Source organism: Diadema antillarum, unplaced genomic scaffold, assembly GCF_040938485.1.
Source record: "Diadema antillarum isolate AM-2024a unplaced genomic scaffold, OU_Dant_1.0 scf00000199, whole genome shotgun sequence".
In the NCBI taxonomy this organism is placed as follows: domain Eukaryota; kingdom Metazoa; phylum Echinodermata; class Echinoidea; order Diadematoida; family Diadematidae; genus Diadema; species Diadema antillarum.
Window position 1 is genome coordinate 1,477,986 of NW_027271088.1, and position 23,147 is coordinate 1,501,132.

At 39.6% G+C, this 23,147-nt stretch overlaps 1 pseudogene; it reads left to right on the forward strand.

Annotated features, from left to right (window-relative positions):
- Positions 1-6,978: 6,978 nt before the first annotated feature.
- Positions 6,979-21,324, forward strand: LOC139723755 (uncharacterized; annotated as a pseudogene).
- The last annotated feature ends 1,823 nt before the right edge of the window (positions 21,325-23,147 follow it).

Here is a 23,147-nt window from a genome sequence, read left to right on the forward strand (position 1 = left end):
GAATTCAAAGTTTATTTGATAAAAATCGGGTTTGGAATGACAGAAACATCCAAAAACAAAGTAACACGAAGTGATTGTAATAAAGTGTGGGTCCCACACTTTATTAGAATTGTCTTTTTTGGATCTCTCAGCCATTTCAAAACCCAAATTTCATCAAATAAACGTTGAATTCCTCATAGAATTACATGCTCTTTCATATTTCATAAGAGGTTTCTCATTATCTCAACAAAAAATGTTAGAAACCTGAAATTAGGTCTCAACCACAACTTATACAATCCCTTTAAGCGTTATTTTCAAGCATCTCAAAGATAATGTGTTCCATCGTCAAAAAGAGCAAAGTAAGCCTTTCACGTGATAAATATTTCACTTGTTATGCAACTAGGAATTTTGTAAAGTTTGATTAATAGTATCTTTTATTTCCTTATTATTTTCTTTGTATTTAACAACTTTAATTGCAAATATCTAAAATTATTCAGAATGGAGTCAAATCTTTTTTGCAATCAAATACTTCAATATTATACTCATCCGTGTCTAAAACACACACACACATAAAAGCATCTGTAATGTTGTACGCGAGCACATTGCTTAATAAAAGCGATATAGCAATGATCGATGCATTATAGTTTTCGTGGTGTAATCATAATTATTTTCTGCAGAGGTGCTTACAAATCTTAGGAGGGTCTTTTCCTCCACTGACAAAAAATACAGAGGGCTTGATAGACCGGCACTATAGATATGAGACGTATTTGATGAGGACACTCCAGCAATACTCAAAAGCGTCAGTGACGTGGAACACTTGTTAAACAGTTTTAAACATTACCTTCCGGAATTATTCCGGCTATGCTATGTTTTGTTTTGTGAAATAGTTTGTTGTTTTCTTGCAGTTAAGGATGTTGATAGTTACCAAAATTGTATACTTATTTCTTTATGTACCTAGTGAGGCCCCAAATATTAAGCTTTGCTTAGAGGTATCCTTCTGTATGGTAGTTTGATAATAACAATGGTAATAATAATAGTATTGATAATAATAATAGTTATTACTATTATCATTATCATCATCATTATTATTATCGTTATTATTATAATTGTTATTGTTTCTTCTTCCAAGATATAGCCTATTCAGTTTTGCCACCGCTCTACCAGAGGGCCCTGCCAGTATGAATACCCTAGCTAGCGTTGCCAGGTACCCATTTATACACCTGGGTCGAGAGGGACATTGTAGGTAAAACATTTTGTCCTGTTAGGACGTAAGAACTGAGCGGGAATCGAACTTGGGTTCTCCGATTGGGAGTCGAGAATCCTATTCACTTTGTCACAGCGCAGTGTTCTCTTTTTTCATATCTCTATATATCTCTCATGATGATTTCCCTTTCTCTCATGTAAAAAGATAGCCTTAAGATATGATGAATCGATGTGTATTGTTTCTAAAGTGATTTGTCGATCTTGATTTTGTAGAGAAACAATACGTGAAATAACTTGAATGACAGGTAACTTTCTTACTAGACTTACTATATATATCTTTAACTTCAAGATTTGTAGTTGGGATTTTCTACAACATTAATGCCTGTGTTGAGTGTTTGTCAATTACATAGGATAAGACATTACATTGTAAATGATGGGTATTGTATATTTCGTATACACAGTATATACGAAATTCGACACTTTATTTTTCATATTTATTCTGTTACGTTTTCATTAAATAATAACAGCATTACTATAGATACAATAGAAAGGAATTGGAAGTCCGTCAAATATGGCATTTCCGTGTATATCAAAAGTCGCAGGGGCTAACACCTCCGGATGACCTGAAAAACTTTGTGTTGGATATTAGTAAACTCTCTTACTGAGACGCACTCCAACTGCACTCCATGTCCATGGCATTTCGTATCGTGAACAAGAGAAACAGTTTGCATCTTTCAAACAAGTTTTTACCACGCTAAAAATGATGAATTAACACGTTAGCGATGACACCTAATACTTAAAACCCTAATTCTTTATTTTATGCGCGTGCGTAGTGTTTTGTTTGCAGTTACGTACCAGGCTGTCAATAAATATTTCAGAACCAAGATGCACATTTGTTATCATCTCTGAAACTATATAGGCCCAATGTACGAAATAATGCCAGTTGACGAAAGTTTTTGATATTCCATAGATATGTCGTCGATTTGTAGTTTTTGTTTAAGTAGTACATGTATCCTGAAAATGGGTAAATCTGCCCACTCCCATCATTATTAACCTCCTTTATTGCTTATCCAATTATTGGGACAACCTGTAAAGATACGCAGGATTTGATACCACTTTTTTTTAGATGGCGCTGTTTATCCTGTCGAGTTCGTGGGTCTTTTTTGTCTACAGTGTTGTGATTGAGGTTCCTTTTTGTTGTTGTTGTTATTGTTGCTTAGGGCCTGTTAAGCTCGTGGGCCTATATTTTACCTAATAGCGTCTAGCTCATGAGCCTTATTTGCCCAGTGTCTAGCTCATTGTACATGGTGTCGAGATCGTAGGCCTTGTTTACTTTTGATATTGTCTTGCTCGTTCATGGGCTGTATATGACTCGTGGGTGTTGTGAACCTTTCTCATTTTCCACGAGATGGCCCACTCCACATTCCAGAGTGTTTTCAAAAGGTGTCTGGAACAGCCTGCCTAGCAGCAGCATGATAATGCCGACGCATTCGATAGTGCTGTAGAGAAGTATTGCAGTGCAGAATGTTGAAATATGAACATCTGCCAAAGGCAGCCAGTGGTGCAAAGGCATGTAGACCTAAACCCCTATAAGCTATAATCGCTATAGGAGATGGACGTTCGAAATAATTACCACTGAAATAAAATGACGACTAGCATGAATTACAAAGAAAAGAGCAATGAAATGTAAAGAACGATAATCAAATGAAGCAATGGTATCATTCAATGCTTTGCTAAATTCCCGATAAAGAAAAAGAAATAGAATAGAATACATGTAAACCAAGAGAAAAATCGTAATCAAGATAAAGAAGAAGTATGAAATAGATATCAAAAAATAAGAATTGTACATAGTATACGTAAAAACGACAACAACTGCAAAGATAGTATGAGAATAGTATAGCAGTGTTAAAATGTTAAAAGATAAAGGAATGTAGTGTAATTAAATGGAGCTTGAACTGAATCTTCCTTGTACGATGTTGCGTCTGTTGCATTGCTGTTTTCGTCCCTTAGTTTTCTTATATATATATATATATATATATATATATATAGTGGAGCGGCATAGCTTGAAAAATTAGAGGAATTGTGCATTTTATGATAAAAGCACCAAATTTCGCACACATGTTGACAATTACATTTGAAATAATTTCAGATATTGGGCCATCGAAAATAGCGCCCTAAACGTCCATGGCAGCCATTTCTAAAAATGACCGCCATAAATGCCATTTTTCGTAAAATTTACAAATTTCAGAAGGGAAAATCAATAAGATTTTGAAAACGAGTGGGAAATAATATTCAAAATAAATTCAGATATTGGGCCACCGCAAATTACGCCCCCAACGGTCATGGCAGCCATTTTTCAAAATGGTCGCCATAAATGCCATTTTTCGCAAAAAAAATTACACAGTTCAGAAGGGAAAATCAGTAAGATTTTGCCAGCGAGTGGAAAATAACATTCAAAATAAATCTAGATATTGGGCCACCGAAAATAGCGCCCTCAACGGCCGTAGCAGCCATTTTTCAAAATGGCCGCCATAAATGCCAGTTTTCGTAAAATGTTACAAATTTCAGAAGGGAAAATCAATAAGATTTTGCAAATGAGTGGGAAATAACATTCGAAATAAATTTAGATATTGGGCCATCGCAAATTGCGCCCTCAACGGCCATGGCAGGGATTTTTCAAGATGGCCGCCATAAATGCAAGTTTTCATAAATTTTAGACATTTCAGAAGGGAAAATCAATAAGATTTTGCAAACGAGTGGGATATAACATTTGAAATAAATTTAGATATTGGGCCATCGTAAATTGCGCCCCCTAACGGTCATGGCAGCCATTTTTTAATAAAATATAATGGTCACCATAAATGCAATTTTTTGCAAAAAAATTAAACATTTCAGAAGGGAAAATCAACAAGATTTTGCAAACGAGTGGAAAATAAAATTCAAAATATATTTAGATGTTGGACCATCGCAAATTGCGCCCTCAGCGCCAAAGGCAGCCATGTTTAAAATTGGCTGCCATAAATACCACCCTTTTCTCCGAATTTACTAATTCTAGAAGGAAAAGTCAGTGAGATCTTGCACTCAATTTGAAAATTTCGTTTGAAATATATCTTGCGCTTATGTATTACATTATTGTAAATAGCGCCCTCAATGGCCATTACAGCCATTTTCAAAATGGCCACCATGGATTCCATTATCTTTTATTTCCTGATTTCACGAAAGGAAAAGTCAATAACATTTTGCACACAATTTGAAAATTATGTTTGAAATAAATATTTGTATCAGATTGTTATAATACTGCCCTCAACGGCCATGGCCGCCATATGCCAAAATGGCTGCCATGTTCATAATCATTTTGCTTTAAAAAATGGTAATTTCAGAAAGAAAAGTCAACAAATGTGTACATAAATTGAAGATCATGTTTAAAATCAAACAATATATCTATATTGCATTAACTCTAGAAATTGTTCCTTTGCAAACTTTCAAGAAAAAAAATGCTAATAATGGATTAATACCTAATCTCGTAATGTGGACCTTTATGGACATGGGCCTTTGAAACATAAAGAATAGTGAAAAAACAGAAAAGTGAAATTTGCATTTAAAGAAGTTACAACATTCATAAAGAAACGAATCTTTGAACCAGTAACATACAATAGTTCCATGTACAATACTGAATACAGAGGTGACTAAAGTGAATACACCAGTTGTGAGCGCGAATCCCTTTTGGCAAATTTGAACGCTTGAACTGTAGTCAGGTGTCCTTCCTTGACTGCACATAGAGAACACAAAAGACATTTTTGCACTTTTGGTTGCTCTTTGGCGAATTCGAATGTCCATTGTGCATTTTTGGCTACCCTGTGATGTTCATGAATGACTTTTTTTTTTGGAGGGGGGGGGGGGGGGTCCATAGCCATCCTGTCAAAATGTCGAGCATTGTGTCTCTGTTTGTTATCCCGTGAGAATGCGTTGAATGTTTCTTGTATATTTCGTGATCTCTTATCAGTTTAATTCTAAAGATTCATCTATATTTCCATGTAATTTATGTACACATTTGTTGACTTTTCTTTCTGAAATTACCATTTTTTTCTTACTGATTTTCCCTTCTGAACTGTGTAATTTTTTTTTGCGAAAAATGGCATTTATGGCGACCATTTTGAAAAATGGCTGCCATGACCGTTGGGGGCGTAATTTGTGGTGGCCCAATATCTGAATTTATTTTGAATATTATTTCCCACTCGTTTTCAAAATCTTATTGATTTTCCCTTCTGAAATTTGTAAATTTTACGAAAAATGGCATTTATGGCGGTCATTTTTAGAAATGGCTGCCATGGACGTTGAGGGCGCTATTTTCGATGGCCCAATATCTGAAATTATTTCAAATGTAATTGTCAACATGTGTGCGAAATTTGGTGCTTTTATCATAAAATGCACAATTCCTCTAATTTTTCAAGCTATGCCGCTCCACTATATCAGCTTTGTGTATGTATACACGGCGTGCTAATTAAACAATACAATGCACAGCACGATGCAAAACAATGCCGTCGCACTGTGAACGCCACATTGCACACGAAACGACATACAGTATGTAGTGTCGAGTGTATGTTTACAAATACGAATTACTAGTAGTACCCTGTACGTGTGGATTTGGGAGGTCGAGTGCGCGCTAGCTAGCTGAAAACGTGTGCATGACCAGAAACAAAACATGACCTTTGACATAATCTGCATATTTTCCCCGGTGTTTCACCGAGACAACCTTTCACGCTGGGCGCTCTCGGTGAACCACCGGGTGATTTCCAGTTGAACTATCGGAGTTTACCCAGGACGCTTCTCGGGTAAAAATTGCCCAAAATTTCATCGGTGTTTCACCTAGGCTTCCCCTAGGTTTCAACCGAGTGACCTTTCACACTGCGGGGTTCCCCGGATGCCCCCAGGTGCCCCCGGGGAAGATTTTCTTCAGCGGGAAAGGGGTATTAGGTGGCAGGCGTACATCAAAATCACACACTTGAGGTATGTTATTCAATTATATCACATTCGTTTTCTTTGATTTCCTCTTGCCGCATGATAGAGGGTAATGAAGTTTTCAGAGTTATTTCATTCAAAAGTACAAACAAGTATCATTTCAGATTTAGCATGTATGAATGTAGGCTGCTGTATACATATCCGTTCCATAATGTATAACACCCAGGTTTAGATTCTAACCGGAGTTATCTTCAAGTTCATTCTCCAAGAAATTCCTTTAAAATTCTCGTAAAAAGAAACCACCAGGAATCAATTTAGAATAACGATAAAAGAATCATCGGCACAGCAATAAAGAGTATGGGACTCAGGATGAGAGTTACGAGACAGGACGGGACAGCAAAACACGGCCGACGCCACGTTTTGACAGTGTGTGTGTGTGTGTGTGTGTGTGTGTGTGTGTGTGTGTTGCGGGGGGGGAGGGGAGTTTATATTTTTGGTACCACTTCCCGGGCTTTCATCAGCTAACAAGCAAAAAAACAAAATAAAACAAAACAAAAAACAAAAAATAAAAAGGCCTTTACCCGCACTTCTAAACCCCAAGCCCCTCAAGCCCCTCTCTTTTTTCTTTTCTGGTGCCACTTCCGGAGAGGAGGAGGCAAGTGGTTATACCCTATGCATACCTATGCATTATCTGAAAAAAAAAAGTGGGGGCCGAGCCCCCCCCCCCCCCCCCCCCCCCCCCCCGTTCGCCGACCCTGCAAAAGGGAAAAAACATAAAAAACAAAAATAATAAAAAGAAAATATTGTATATTTCAGTTGTAACTATAGACGGACAAGATGACATCAAAAGTAGAAGCTCTGGGCACAGTGTACGAGAAGGACGTTGCAAAAGCACTTGGCAAATATCAAGTTCTTCGCGACTTGGACCTTTTCGTGCTGGACAACTCGATGCGGGAAAGCACCGTAGCGCAACTGCGGGGCCACACCCTGGAGAACAAGTGGGAAATCTATGAAGAGGTGAAAAAGTGCGGCTTTATGCACACCATCGTGGCCTCCTTCTCCCACATGACCCGCGTGGATGATGATTTCGTCAAGCAGCTAAAGGAGCGAGGGGAAAACCCCGATGGTCTCTGGGCCTTCTCCGAGATAACTGCAGGTATTCACTTTTTAACAGCCATGCAAGAATTGTGGTTTTCTTTCTTTTCTTATACAGTATGTTATAATGGCTATTTTAAATATCATTGTTCTATTGTGTGACTTGAAGCACCAAATGAGCTATTATTCAATGAATATCCTGTGGTAGATACTATTACGCCACTTAAAGGAGAAATCTATACCTGCAACTGATTGACAAATTATATTGTTGCGAATCAATTGCGATAGAAACAACTCATATAGGAAGAATTTCTTCAATTTGAAAAAGCTATATACCTAAAACGCTATGTTTTCTTAGGTTTCCCACCATGATAATTCATATCGTTTTGGCAAATTGAAGAACTGTTCTGTATTCTTGCACTATAAAAACACCGAAAGTCCCCAGATATCGTTTCAAAGTTAGCATCGGTTATTAATAGATTCTGAAAGAGCAGACTCTATTAAAAAAAAAGATTTTAAATGAAATATACCTAAATAAAAATGGACTTACCTGACCCATCTAAATAATGGAAAGAAATTACATTCTCTGGAAATGTGTATACTGATAAAGAAGGCTTTAAAGATTTATGTGATCATGCACGGGCTGTCCTTTCCCAGGGACGCTTAATTCAATGTGGGCGTCAGTTTTGCAGAGAAACTGATATTTTCTTTTGATTAGAGTGTAAAATGTTTTAAGTCTGGAATGATGATACCAGACGAATGCATATCCAAAACACGGATATCAGTGAATTGCAAGATGAATCTACAGTGACAATTTGTATTTCATTGAATGGAACAGAAGCTAACCTCAACATCGATATCATTTCTTACCAAATTGAAATAGCAGATGAGAAGATGGGAAGATGATGGAGATAATACTAATAATGTCAACCACGAGCAAAACATCGTGTTGTTACTCTTAACCCTATCATCGACATAGTATTTTGGAAACAATACTTTTCTTTTTGACAGACAGTTGGGGAGGGTTTGGGACGGGTATATCCCCATGTAACTTTTCCATAGAAGGGAGGTCTTGCAAATTTTCTAGAAAATTAAATGGAATATTTAGGGGAAAATTAAATGGAATACTTAGGGAGTTGTCAACAAAAGAAAGTAGGCCTATACATCTATAAAAGGGAACTGGCGGGGGGAGACTGGAAGGGCACATTGCCCTCCCAAATGAGGGAATATTTTGCATGTTTAGTGGAATTGAAATGACAGATGTGATGTAACGTATGTCCCCCCCCCCCAAAAAAAAAAAAATGCAACGGTGCCCTCCGCAACGGTAGCTTTAAAAATAGTCAATAAATCCAAATGCAATTTCAGGATATGAAACTGTAACTCATTGCCCACATCTTACAGAAAACCCCATTCGATTTGCTTCAGTGATCAAAGAGAAATGAGGAATTTTGTAGAGCATGTCAGAAGTCTCTTCCCTCCAAGTTCTGTCTATTGTGTTCACACATTAATTTGCATTTCCAAGAGCATCCAAGTGCTAAACTTGAAGAATCAAACTCACGACATGCTTTACAACAATCCACATTCCTCTGTAACCGCTTAACCAAATTGAATAGTGTTTTTTTTTTGTCTTGTTTTTTTGGTTTGTTTGGTTTTTTTTGCAAAATAGAGCTAAGATGTTATATTTTAAGACTCTGGAGTAGCATTTAGACGGTTTAGTCATGTTGGGTGTAAATAGTGCGAAAAGTGGATTGTAATTTTGGGGGGACATGTACACTCTTGATGAAATATAATATTAGGAAATTTGTCAATCTCAAAAGTGCCAAATGGAAAAAGACTAAACAGGTGCGTGTGGAAGGGGGAGGGGGTTACGGTGTACCCCTCTCACGCGAGGGAGATTTTGCATTTTCAGAATTGCACACTTTGGGTGAAGTATTGATAAGATATCGTAAGAACAAAAAACTAATACTTTCTAAGGATGTTTATTTAAAGCTAAAAAAAAGAAATCTTAATACTTTTTCTTTGGTGTTTGGACAATGAATAGGTGCAAAAGACAAGGCACCAGACACTACAAACGTTCCTCTTGGTATCCGCAAACTGCAACCAACGGGTCTGTACAACGTGATCTTTGAGGTGGACCTGGGCGACTCTGTATATGACTTCAACAGGTTCTCCATAGACAACATGTGCGCACTGCTCAGCAAGTGGAACAACTGGTGCTACGAGAACCTCAGTTCTAAGGCCAAGGTGATGTTCAATTTCAGAGATATAGGCGACGTGATGCCTAAACACTCTGTCAGACTCTTTAAGGTGGTATCCTTCTTTGCCCAACTGCCGCCAAATCGACGTCCTTTTGGGATCGTGTTTGAGGAGCCCATGGGTAAAGCCCTGCCCGAGGAGTGCGGCATGTGGGCGCGGTACATCCGCAAAATCATGGACGACAACGGGTGGAAGGGACATCTGCTGGTTCACGTCCATGAAAAGTATGGCAACTGTGATACAACTGTGCTACAGGTGAGTTGAAAATCAACAAATCGGTACAGATGAAAGTGTGATAGACTTCTTCTCGGAGAAATGCTTGAGAGGAACAAATTAATCCTAACACTAATAAATGTTGCATGCAAGGTTCATCAGCTAGACTCATCTCATCTACCTATCTATCATAGTCAAGCAAAAAGACGATTTCCAGGTAACGGTTACTTAACCATTTCTTTCATTATTTCCTGGTTTTGAGTAGATATCCGACTTGACTGAACTGAACCTGGGTACGCATCCGGTGAATACATGGATAAGATCTGCGCATTGCGGCCGGATTGCGAGATACCGCAGTCCAGTCATGATGTCTTACACAAACTGATCCGTCTGATGGGTATATTACATAGACCCATCCGAGACCCATCTATCCATAATGAATTTCATTAGCTCCTAAATTGTAGCGTAATGTCCTTCATAATCATCTTTTTTTTTTAAGCCAAGTCAACCAGCATAAGCGGAAACAAGCATAAAGCTCAACACACCCACGCCACCAGCGTAGAATCCTTGAAAGGGACCGTTGTTCAGAGGACTGTATTGCAAGAAAATAAAAAAACAACAACAATTTTTGTGAAGAGATATTCTTTTTAAAAAGCAACGTGACTTATCGATGTGGAGGCCTAATGAAAATTTAATGGAATCAACGCCTTATCTTGCAGTATAACTCTGTATTCAACAACAGTCTACTGTAACGCAATAAATCATACTAAACACGTCTTGTACAATCAACTGCTCTGCCGCTGTTGAGATGTCTTCTTCCACATCTTGAAATCTTAAGCTCGTAAAGACCGAACAAAGATGAAAAAGATGAAATCAGTGTTGTGCTGCGAATTTGTTTCCTTGTGCATCCATTATCATGATAACATAATATAAGTTTTCCACGTCTGTCAATGTCTGTCAGTCATGAGGTGAAGATTAAAAAAAGAATTCTCTCCGATTCCAAACCCAGGCTCTAATGGATGGTGCGAACGGCGTCTGGGCCAGCGTTTGTACGGAGGGTGCTGCAATTGGTCATGCTTCAACCTGTGTCACCTTGATGAATCTCATTCGCCTCGGCAACAAGAAGGTCCTCAAGAAGTATAACTGCACCTACCTTCGCCAGGCCGCCGTCAACGTCACCAAAATCACAACAGGGAAAGACCCACATATCAAGCAGCCGATTTTCGGAGCGCGCGCCATCGATTTCGTCTTTACCCTGCAGCCTGAAGATTTCGACTTGGCCAGATTCTTCGGTGAGAAGGCGCCCGTGAGGATTACCACCATGGCCAGCAAGGAGATGATCCGTCACCGATTAGTTAATCTCTTTGGAGATAATCCCCAGTTCACCTTGGAATTGGCCAACAAGATGAAGAAGCTGATTCTTGAAGATTTGAGGGCTGGCAGGTGAGAGAACCCACTGCGAAGTTAATAGTTATGAAGAAAATCAATTTGTTGAGTACATTTTTACAGTCTAATTGAAGAACCAGTGTTTTCCAGGGGCGTCACCAGCTTTTTTTCAAGGGGGGTGCGTTTTGACCCCAGTGTAACGAGATTTTTTTTTTTTGACAGACTTCTGGAATATAGGAAGCTCTCAATCCCCAGACTATTCCCAACTATACTGTTGTTGGGGAAACCATGGAGCTACTAACAGAGATTTACGCCTGTTAGTAGCTCCATGTAGTAGAGCAGATAAGCCGAAAAATTGTGCAAAGTTTGACTAAAGCATGAAACTTTCACCAGTGTTAGTACATGTTATCAGATTCATTTTAAGATCGGAGGTAAGTCTGAATTGACCTCTGATGACCTCCAAAGGTCAATGACCTCAAAATTTGATAGAAATTGATATTTTGCGTCATTGATTAATGTTCAATATGGTAATGATGTACTAAAAACTCATTTTTGTTACAGTGGAATTGTCTTCATGTTCCATAAATCCTTGACAGGTTTCTACCTTTGACCTCTAATGACCTCCAGAGGTCAATTATTGACCTCAAATTATCAGAATTTTGATATTTGGTGCAATTGGTTGATGATAAACATAACGATGTCCTAAAAATTCATTTGTGTTACAACTGAATCGTTTTCCTATTCCTCAGATCAAGGGAAATTATTACATGTCTCTGCCTTTGACCTCTGAGGACTGTGACAAGTCAATGACCTCAAAATATCAAAATATCGATATTGATGTATATTCAATGGTTAACTGTATACCTGGTGTGCAATCATGCATTATGCTATTAGCATTTAATACTACACTGTACAAGAAGTGTCTTCTCATTCCACAGAACATTGGTCATTACCCTGTGTATATCCAACTTTGACCTCTAAGGACAATGTGAGGTCAGACTTTTAGAAATCACTAAAAATTTGTGTAGGATTGCGAATATTGATGTTTGGCTTCATTGGTTTTATCCTAAATGTTTAATCATGTACAAATCATGCCTTGACATTATAATCAAAGTATGTATGCACATTCCACAAAGCATCGGTTCATAGTAACAGGTCTCAGGAATGTGAGCGGTCAATTACTTCATAAATGAAGCTTACGTGTCTTCAGTGATGGCAGTGACCTCAAATATAATATTTATGTTTGGGTTAGTTATGCAGACTAGCTTGCATGAAATTATGTGCAACATTATCCAATTTGCACTGGACAAAATTTGTACGCTTAACATGGAAGGTGGGGAGAGGAGTACCATATTTTGGGTTGATGCTTAATAGTTTGTGAACAGGCATATGGCAAAGTCCTTGAACTGGATGAAAGGGTGACACTGGAGATGCTAACCAGAAACAACAGGCCCACCTCATCAGATGTACGTCACGAGTCAAACAACCGAGTCGTACAGCCCATGAGTTACGCAGTCCACGAGTCATACATCCCGTGACCTAAATACTATACTAGTAGATGAACAAGGTCAATGAGCTCGACATAAAATATAATAGGCCCACAAGCTGTGCGGTCCGCGAGCTCGACACTCGAGGAAACAAGGCCCACGAGATTAATATATGTATTACATCAGAAAGCTTAATCTATTCAGTGTAGGTCTTGTGGACCTCCCCCTCCCCCCATGTGTCGGACTCTTATGGGCCTGGTTTGCCTAAGTGTCACGCTCATGGGCAATGCTACCTAGGTTCGAGCTGGCGGGCCTGTGTTGGTCAGTGTCAAGCTCGTGGGCTGTATGGTTTCGGTGAATGACTCATGGTCCTGGAGCATACAGTGACGTCATGGACCATCTGGAAAGCGACATACTGTGAGGCATAACATGCATTCCACATGAAGCAACCCTGTGTCTTGCAACTTGCTATTGTCATCCAATTAAGTTTGGGTCATTACATCAGGAAATTTTGGGCATTTTTTCAATGACCTGTTTAGGAACCTCATTTCCAAATAGGAGTGGAACTACTATTTACTCTAATTGTCTTCTTTATGCCCGATACTCCTTAACACTTGGGCCTGGCCAAGAGTTGTGCCCCCATGCCCAAATATTGGTTGTTTCCAATATGCCGCCATCCGGTTTGCATCCAATGTGTGAATCAGGGTACGCTGGCAGCGGGTAATATCACCTGCATGATCCGGTTAAGACTCTCTGCCAGCAAGTGATGATTCAGTGTAACCTGCTGAAATTGGTCTAGATCTATACCCTCGATCTCTTTCAAGACAGGGCAGCATCTGCGTCTTCAGTGAAGCACGCGATCGGCACACAGATCTCCTCCACGACTAAACTGGATAGACATCCTGAGGTCAGACCAGCGTTCTTATAGGTGCACAGCCAATGTATGCGATCATCAGTCTTCCAATGGCAATATCTAAACAGTTTGGGTGAAGGCAAGCTTGTCTCTATGATGAGTGCATTGCACATAGAGTACAGGATGCACGAGATGATAAGAAAGCTTCTTTTTGACTCGCGGGATAGGCTAGAAGCCTTTCTCAGGCAGAGGTTCTGAATTATCGGGTCGTGCTCAGTCTGCACACAGTGAGCTGTTTGTTTGTTTGTTTGTTTGTTAATTTCCATCTGCGAAGATGGCTGGATAGCCCATATTTAGCTACGTTAAAGGGGAAGGCTAGTAACTGATCAGTGGGAATCAGTGGAAATGCTGGGAGATGATTGTTCCAATCCTTATGGGATTCATTCAAGAGTTCATTGTATATCTATTGTTGGGTGAAAATGATTTGCTTCAGAATGGTCTCATATTCAAGTAATGTGCAGTTTAATGCTTCCAGGTTAGCGTCCCTAGCTGGTCAGTGACGGAGCATTAATCTGCACATTACTTGAATATGAGACCGTTCTGAAGCAAATCATTTTCACACAACAATAGATATACAATGAACTCTTGAATGAATCCCATAAGGATTGGAACAATCATCTCCCAGCATTTCCACTGATTCCCACTGATCAGTTACTAGCCTTCCCCTTTAAGCTGGTCTTCCATGGGGTCCAGTTGGATGTGAGGTGGGACCACTTCACCAGGTTAGACACCCTGCTCTTTGCGATGAATGAATGAAGCGGGATCTTTTACGTGCATGAGTTATTACTCTTTCATACACGGGACCTCCATTTTATGTCCTATCCGAGGGACAGAGTGTTTTGCCTCTTGCTAGAGGGGACGGTATGTTTACACACAACAGTGCTCAGTCCAGACTCGGGTTCGAACCCGGGCCGCGTGATCGTGAGGCAGACGCGCTACCGACTGAGCCAACTCACCGCCCTGACAGCTGAATACCATATCAAGTATACGTGTGTAATGATTGTGTGTAATGATATGGGAAAATGAATGGAAAAATCAAAGTACATGTTTATGTATTCTACGTGGAATCTGTTCCTGTGTGTTGTCTTGGAAGAAATGCATCAATCTTGCAATGCTGTTGTTTACTATTTTCCCTCTCCATCACAAGTATATAATTATGGAACGTGTTGATCAAAGTTTTTGTGATGTCGGAAAATGCCGGGCTGTATTGCATGTGGCCTATTGAAGGTGGCCTTCAATTTGTTTTTCACAGTATTATTGGCATGTTTAACATACTGTAACTCACCAAGATGCCTCTTGAAATGTTTTGAAAAACTTCTGCTTGATTTTTCATGAGCGGATGATTATCAGTTGTCTTTCTGCTTTTTCATCTTGTGTGAAACAAAGTATTGTTTCTCTTCAAAAGATAGCGTGCCAATTAATCTGCACTTACTGTTGGTGCTCTATCGGCCCTATAAGACATTCAAACCCACCTTCTTCCTAGAAATCCGTAGGCGTTGTGGTGTGGAACAGGATCTGAACATCTCTCATGAAGCAAGACTTCTCTTTTCTTTTCTTTTCTCCACTAACAATATGAAACAAAGATATCCGTAGGCGCTGTGGTAAAAAGACGTGGTAGAGCGAGACTTCTCTTCTCTTTTCTTTTCTTTTCCCCACTAACAAACAAGTTTAGCAGGAAACACAGAAGCATTCGCACGTACTGTTAACATTTCCCATCACATGCTTTTAACATCGGAATTTTCATGTACACATTTTGCCTGGAAAAGAATTACCAAGAACTTTTCAACATAATACATGTTCAAAAGAAGCCATTTAGTTCATATATAATTTACTCGACAGAGTGATTTATAGGGGCCTACTTATCACTGTCCACGTACTCGAACAGTTTTCGCTAAAGATACAAGTATGTTTACAAGACTGCAAACAGTAGAATGATTTGCCCCTTAACATATCAGACTACTACATCTCTTGGAATGTCTTCAAACGTAAATGAAAGTCATTCCTCTTAAATGATTACTCTCGGTCGACGAATGAGGTCCTCGTCTGCATGTCATTGTCGATCTCGTCAGTGTGACTGGGCCGTCCGTTGAGCGGTCTGCCGTCACGCTCTCAGTAGGCCTATTCTCTTCGTCACCATCACTCTCCACTTTGTATCAGTCTGACAGGGCGCTTCAACATCTCCATCTCCGATAACACCAGTTGACTATTTGGAGTTTGTAATTGCACTCCAAATTGGCGTAAACTAGAGTTTTGTGTTATCGTGACTCATAGTTTTTCCTACTGTCCTGCTGCTCGCCGGTTCAGTCATGACAGTCAGATCCTCATCACATTCACAGCGTAGGTCGATGGTGCATTCAGCGTCGATAAAGATTAGTTGGTTGACTTGGAGGAGGGGGGCATGATGTACCAAGAAAGTAGAACTCCTGACTTTATCTCTGTGGTCTCCAACTATTCTCAAAGTTCCTGAAAATTCTCTCAAAATCCTCAAAACTCTGCAGCCTTTGCTTCACTAAATAGCGTGAAGCCGCTCCCACTGTGCTTGCCACTCTAACTGATTTCTCGGCTGAGACATGTTTTTTTTTTTTTATAACTAATCTACTAACAAATTTCCTTTCCCTAAAGCATTTCATTGGCTCAATCTTATATCGGGGTGTGGCGTTTACTAGAAATTAATTCCTTACTGGTCAAATGTTCAATTTGCTCCTTCTATTCGTTTCTGTGAAAACTCAATTTTCTATGATTCATCTCATTTTCTGATTAACTCGCCCACTGTCTTTTAGTTTCTTCATTCACTTGTTCTCTGTAACCACTGGTAAAGACTTTATTGTTTCTTGGATATCAAAGTGATAAATCAAATGAATATTAGTGTCCTTATGGCAACCAGCGTCATCGTTGTTCTGGGTCATTATCCCTGAATTTGTCTTTGGAGTTCCTGTTTGACCCACTCCACTAAACAATAAATGCTAAATAGAGGGATAAATTCTGACAGGAGGGCCACCTTCCAGCTCAGAGGGTCATTTATGTTTGGGGATTAGAGGGCAAAAACACGTCATCACGTCATTCTCCGTAATTTGACGCGGGGCTTTGGGGATGGAGAGTGCTGACCACTAGCGGGGAAAGTAGCCAACATCAAACTTATAAATTCCTATGACCATAGACTTTTCTTGGAAGAGGTGGTTTTGACCCCCCCCCCCCCCCAAAAAAAAAAAAGAAAAGAAAGGAAATAGCTGGAAGGAAGATAAACGGTTTCATAAACTGCAAGAAGGGGAAAAGACTGAGCATAATTGACCTCACAGGGTGTCTAGGAAAACGACTGCAGTGTTCTGTTTTCTTTTACTCTCTAGTCTATTCTATTCTATTCTATTCTATTCTATTCTATTCTTTATCATAAACATGTGCTAGTAGCTATCTGGGCTACAATTGTGTTCGTTTTGTACATCCTCTAAAGGTCACCTGAGGTCAAAGGTAGAGCCCTATCTGTGCTCTTTGGAATAATGAAGACAATTTCTTGTAAAACAGGTATGCTTGTTTTGTACGCCTTAACCATGTTTATCATTAACTAATCATGATGACACTACAGATCAATATTATGATATTTTGAGGTCATTGACCTCTAAAAGGTCACCAGAGGTCAGAGTTAGAAACCTGTCTTTGCTCTTTGGAATATAAAGACAGTTTCATTGCAAACAGATATGCTTGTTTTGCACATCTTAACCATGTTTATCATTAACTAATAACATCACAGATCAATATTATGGTATTTTGAGGTCATTGACCTCTAAAGGTCATCAGAGGTCAAAGGTAGAAACCTGTCAATGCCCTGTGGAATCAGAAGATTTGTAGTACAAATGCATATTTAGTGCAGCGTAACCAAGATCTAAGCCTATCATTCACAAATGCCTCCAAACATCAATATTCTGATATTCAAAGTTCATTGACCTCTGGAGGTCATCAGAGGTCAAATCAGACTTACCTCCCGATCTTAAAATGAATCTTATGGTATGTACTAACACTGGTAAAAGTTTCATACTTTAGTCAAATTTTGCACAATTCTCATGATTTTGAGGGCTTAACCGCTCTACTAATGGGGAAACCAAGCGGGGAAAGGGCACCGGCGTAGCTTCATGGGGGGGGGGGGGGGGGGGGTGTTAGTATGCGAGGGAGCGAGCAGGGGGGGGGGGAGGGTGTGGAGGTGGCCGTTGTCCCCCTCCCACGGTGAGAATTTTTGCATTTTGATGTTGTAAACGGTGCAATTTGATGCAGGCTTTTTGCGTGTTTTTATCGACTTGAAACAGTCCCACTTGTTTAAGGTAGCAGTACATTTTGAAGTAAATTGTTATTGAACAATTTCCCTGTAAATGGTATAATTCAAATAAACTTCTAGTAATAATTCTTACACTGATGTCATGAACGCGACCGAGCCCGAACAAGCGGAACGAACAAGGGGGGGGGGGGAGGTTTTGGGAGGGGGTTGTCCCCCTATAAATGGATTATAGAATTACGGTGTGAAACGACAAATTACTGGCAGCAATATCGGGAGAATGGCTTAACGATTACATGCGAGCGAGCGGAGCGAGCGAGCTTTAAAATGTTGACATTTTACAGTCCAAAAACTGTCGTTTGTAGCCATATTTTTTTTGCTTTGGAAATTAAGGGGGGCGTACCGGGCGCAACTGCTGGCAATTACTGGCAGCAACATCAGGTGAATGGCATAACGATTAAATGCGAGTAAGCGAAGAGAGCGAGCTTGACAATTTTGACATTTTACAGTAAAAAAACTACCATTTGGAGCTATATTTTTTCGCTTTGGAAATAAAGGGGGGAGGGCGCACCGGGCGCAACTGCCGGCAATTACTGGCAGCAACACCAGGAGAAATGCATAACAATTAAATGCGAGCGAGCTATGTATGCTATATTTTTTCGCTTTGGAATTTAAGGGGGCACATCGGGCGCAACTCCTAGCAATTACTGGCAGCAATATCAGGAGAGCATAACGATTACATGCGAGCGAGCGGAGCGAGCGAGCTTGTAAATTTTACATTTTACAGTCCAAAAGCTGCCGTTCTTAGCCATATTTTTTTCGCTTTGGAAATCAAGGGAGGGGGCGCACCGGGCGGAACTACTGGCAATTACTGGCAGCAACATCAGGTGAATTGCATAACGATTAAATGCGAGCGAGCGAAGAGAGCGAGCTTAAAAATTTTACATTTTACAGTCCAAAAACTGCCGTTCTTAGCCATATTTTTTCGCTTTGGAAATTAAGGGAGGGGGCGCACCGGGCGGAACTGCTGACAATTACTGGCAGCAACATCAGTTGAATTGCATAACGATTAAATGCGAGCGAGCTTGAAAATTTTACATTTTACAGTCCAAAAACTGCCGTTCTTAGCCATATTTTTTCGCTTTGGAAATTAAGGGAGGGGGCGCACCGGGCGGAACTGCTGGCAATTACTGGCAGCAACATCAGTTGAATTAAATAATGATTAAATGCGAGCGAGCTTGAAAAATTTACATTTTACAGTCCAAAAACTGCCGTTCAATAGCCATATTTTTTCGCTTTGGAAAATAAAGTGGGGGGGGGGGGGTGGAGCGCATGCCACCGGGCGCAACTGCTGGCAATTACTGGCAGCAACATCAGGTGAATTGCATAACGACTCAATACGAGCGAGCGAAGAGAGCGAGCTGGAAAATTTTGACATTTTACAGTAGAAAAACTGTAGCTATATGTAGCTATATTCTTTCGCTTTGGAAATTAAGGGGGGCGCACCGGGCGCAACTGCAGACAGATGACTGGCAGTAACATCATGGGAACTGCATAAAGATTAAATGCGAGCGAGCTTTAAAATTTTGACATTTTACAGTCCCAAAACTGCCGTTTGAAGATATATCTTTTTTGCTTTCGAAGGGGGGCGCACCGGGCGCAACTGCTGGCAATTACTGGCAGCAATATCAGGAGAATTTAAATGCGAGCGAGCGGAGCGAGCGAGCTTGAAAATTGTGACATTTTACAGTCCCAAAACTGCCGTTTGTAGCTATATTTTTTTTTTTTTGCAGTAAGGGGGGGGGGCGCACCGGGTGGAACTGCCGGCAATTACTGGTAGCAACTTCAGGAGAATGGCATTACGACTAAATGCCAGCGAGCGGAGAGAGCGAGCTTGAAAATTTTGACATTTTACAGTCCAAAAACTGCCGTTTGTAGCTACACTTTTTCGCTTTGGAAATTAAGAGGGGGCGGGGGGGGGGGACGCCTGGTGCGCCCCTCCCTCTGGATCCGTCACTGGTAGTCAAGGGTGTCGGTTTATGTTCATGACTGGGGGAGGTATGACCAGCGAGGTGGCGTCGAAGTGACCAAGCATGGGAAGGATGTCCAAAATCTATCTAAATAGTAAACACTGTATAGAATACACTTGTACCAGAGTAGATATATATAAAATCAGTGCTGCAAGAACCAGGGGTGCGAATTGTTTTTGCCCACGATTTTTTTTTTTTTCCTCGATGCAAAATTTCAAAAAAAAAAATAGATTAAAAAAAAATATTATTCAGGGTCCGGCGTTGAGGTTGCTCGCAGACTGATTTGGTTTTGTTGTTGTTGTTGTTGTTGTTGTTTTTTTTTTTTTTGGTCTGAAGGGGGGTGCGTTCGCACCCAACGCACCCCCCCCCCCCCCTGGTGACGCCCATGGTTTTCTATCATAAATTTCCTCTAGATCTTTTCTGTCCGCTCATAGAAGTAAAGTTATACCCTACATAAATGATTCTGATTATTTCATGAAGATGTTGTGTCATGTAAGATCGTGTTATAGTGCCCTAATTCAGTATGAATAAAGTTAGAAAGCGTACTGCCATTTGAAGCTCTTTGACATACAATGTACCTGCCAATCTTCACATAATTATCAAGGTTTATAGTAATGTGCTGTTTTATCAAATCATTTCACTTTCTGACGTTTTACTCTCTTGATTTCCTATTCCTTTAATAGTCACAGTAGGCCTACATAATATTTGAAGCACTCTGTGATATTTTCAATTCTTTCATAATTATCATGGTTTAATCATATCATTTGAGATGTTTTATCCCATTACTGTATCTTTTACGCTTTTCCTTATATTTTTCGGGTCACGAAATTTCATTTGCGGGCATTCGGAAATTGTACTTTTGATGATTTTAATGCAATTTGATTATGAAACTTTGTTGATGTCGAGCCTTGATATATAATTCTATAATGATAATAATAATCATTATTATATATATATATATATATTTAATATATATATATATTTAATATATATAATATATTCATATATATATATATATATATATTATATTCATATATCCATAGCATCCACAATATAGTAAATACACAAGCATTTTTTTTTTCACAATATGGCAGGAAGGAAGAGTACATGAGTATGGTGGGTCTGGCCTTGCTCTTCGATCGGGCTGGAGGAAGTCTGGACGAGAGGATGAGAGATGCCATAGATCAGTTTCAAGTAAACAGCCCACATGCCAAGAACCTGCTGGCTAAAGTCCGCGAGATTTGGGATGAATGAGACCTCACGGAAGAAGCGAAAGGCGACGACATGCTGCAGTTCGACTCTTTCTACAACGGCTTCATGGCACCCTACTTCTCCTGCTATCGCTGTTCCGACACCAAGAAGGCCCTTTCCGCCATCGATATGGACAAGGATGGCATGGTAGATTGGAACGAATTTGAGACGTACTTGAAATGGGCGATCTATGAGTACCCGAACATCAGTAATGTGGAAGAGTTGTTTGACATCACTTTCCGGAAAGGCCTTATCCCCGCCATGCAAGACGAATTTCTGAAAACTACTTAAACGTCCTCATAACAGATATTCACCTACTAGCCAACGCAGGATAGTTTCATTTTTTCGGGTTGTTTGTCAAATGATACAATACTGTATATACGCATGCGATATATGCAGAACATGTATTACTTGAATTATTGTCACATCATCAATATAATTATAACACTGACGCATTTATGTTCATTATACATTTATATGATATATTTACTATTGTCATTTAGTTTGATCCATTTCGCTTTTTAATCAGATGTAGCAAATCTAGATACAATAGAGGGAACTATAAGAACTTATCGAAGATGATCTACATGTATTTTGTTAGGACTGCGCGCCCAAAGATCTCAGGAACTCGTTCATGATGTCTACACGACAAATACACATAAGTACCTCTGCCTGTACAGCAGCATGTTGCTTAAAGCGATACTTTGATGGCAGCTTCAGTGATGGATTCATCAGTTCTCACATCCAACAATATTCTTGGTGCAATCACATCTTATGCAGCAGGTGCTTATATCTTCGACAAAAGCACAGGGGGCAAGATGGATTGACACAAGTGGCGTGCTTGATGAGGACGCTCCAGCGACAGTCAAACGTCGATGACGTCATCTGGATGTGGAAGAGTTGTTGGACATAACGGATTGTTACCTTCCGGAAAAAAGGAAACATTTCCGGCCATGCAAGGTGAATTTCTTAAGCGACCTATACATTCCAACCTCAAGATTTGCAGACGTGATTTTTTTCTTAGCATTCATTAACTGTGTAGATGTTTGCAATTACATACAACATAATTGATTGTTGAATTTCAATCATAAAATTGCAAAAGCTCCCTCACCCGGCCCCATTCCATAGACTTTGTACACTTTTGAGATTGACAAATTCTCGGGTATTTCATCAAAATGTGTGCATCATTTACAAAATTCAAAAGTTTCCTCATATGAGAGGGCAATATTCTCTTCTAGGTAATCTTTCCAATGCTCTATTCCCCTACACAGATTTAGAACATTTTTTTTTTGATTGGCAATTTCAAAAATACTCAATTAAAATGTGTATTAATATCATAGTTTTTTTTTTTAAATTGCTGCAACAGATTATCGGATCGATTATTACCACCTCTCTCTCTTATATCAATCTCTCTCTATCATTTGAAATATAGCAATTTCCTGCTCCACTCAAGATAGCAAAAGTTATCCCTGTGTACATGTATTAGTAATTACAGACCCATTTCTTTTACCCACCTTCTCTAAAATACTGGAAAGATTTATTAAGAGAGATTTGACAGTTTTCTGACCAAACACAATTCATACATTTCATTTCACTTTTGTACGTACACATCTCGCGCGTGTGCGTATTATGCATGAGCTTGTATACTCATGCTCGTGTATGTGAGGACTGTTGCCGATCAACCCTCCCCCCCCCCCCCAACTCCTCGGTACGGATTTACTACTTACTTAATACAAGGACCCTAGAACCCTTATTCTTTTTTGTAAGTAAGCAATTATACTCTGAATAGATATAGGTTTCCCTGTCAATATCATACTTTTGTCATATTAATTAATTAATAAATTAATGTGCATTCAAACACACAACAAAATCTGTGGGCATTCAAATTCAGAATCCGAGCGATCAATATTTCCTTCGAGAGCTTCTTTCCGTCAAATCAAATTTACGCATGTGCGTGCAATTTTCGAAAACAAGAAGCTCATCAGGACGATCGCGTGGATTTGAATGCACGAGTAGGGAATGCAGTGCTTGCATTTGGAAATTCATTTCAAGGTTATCTATATCTCAATTAATACAATCATTTTGGTATACATTGTACTCGGTTTGCGGTTCGC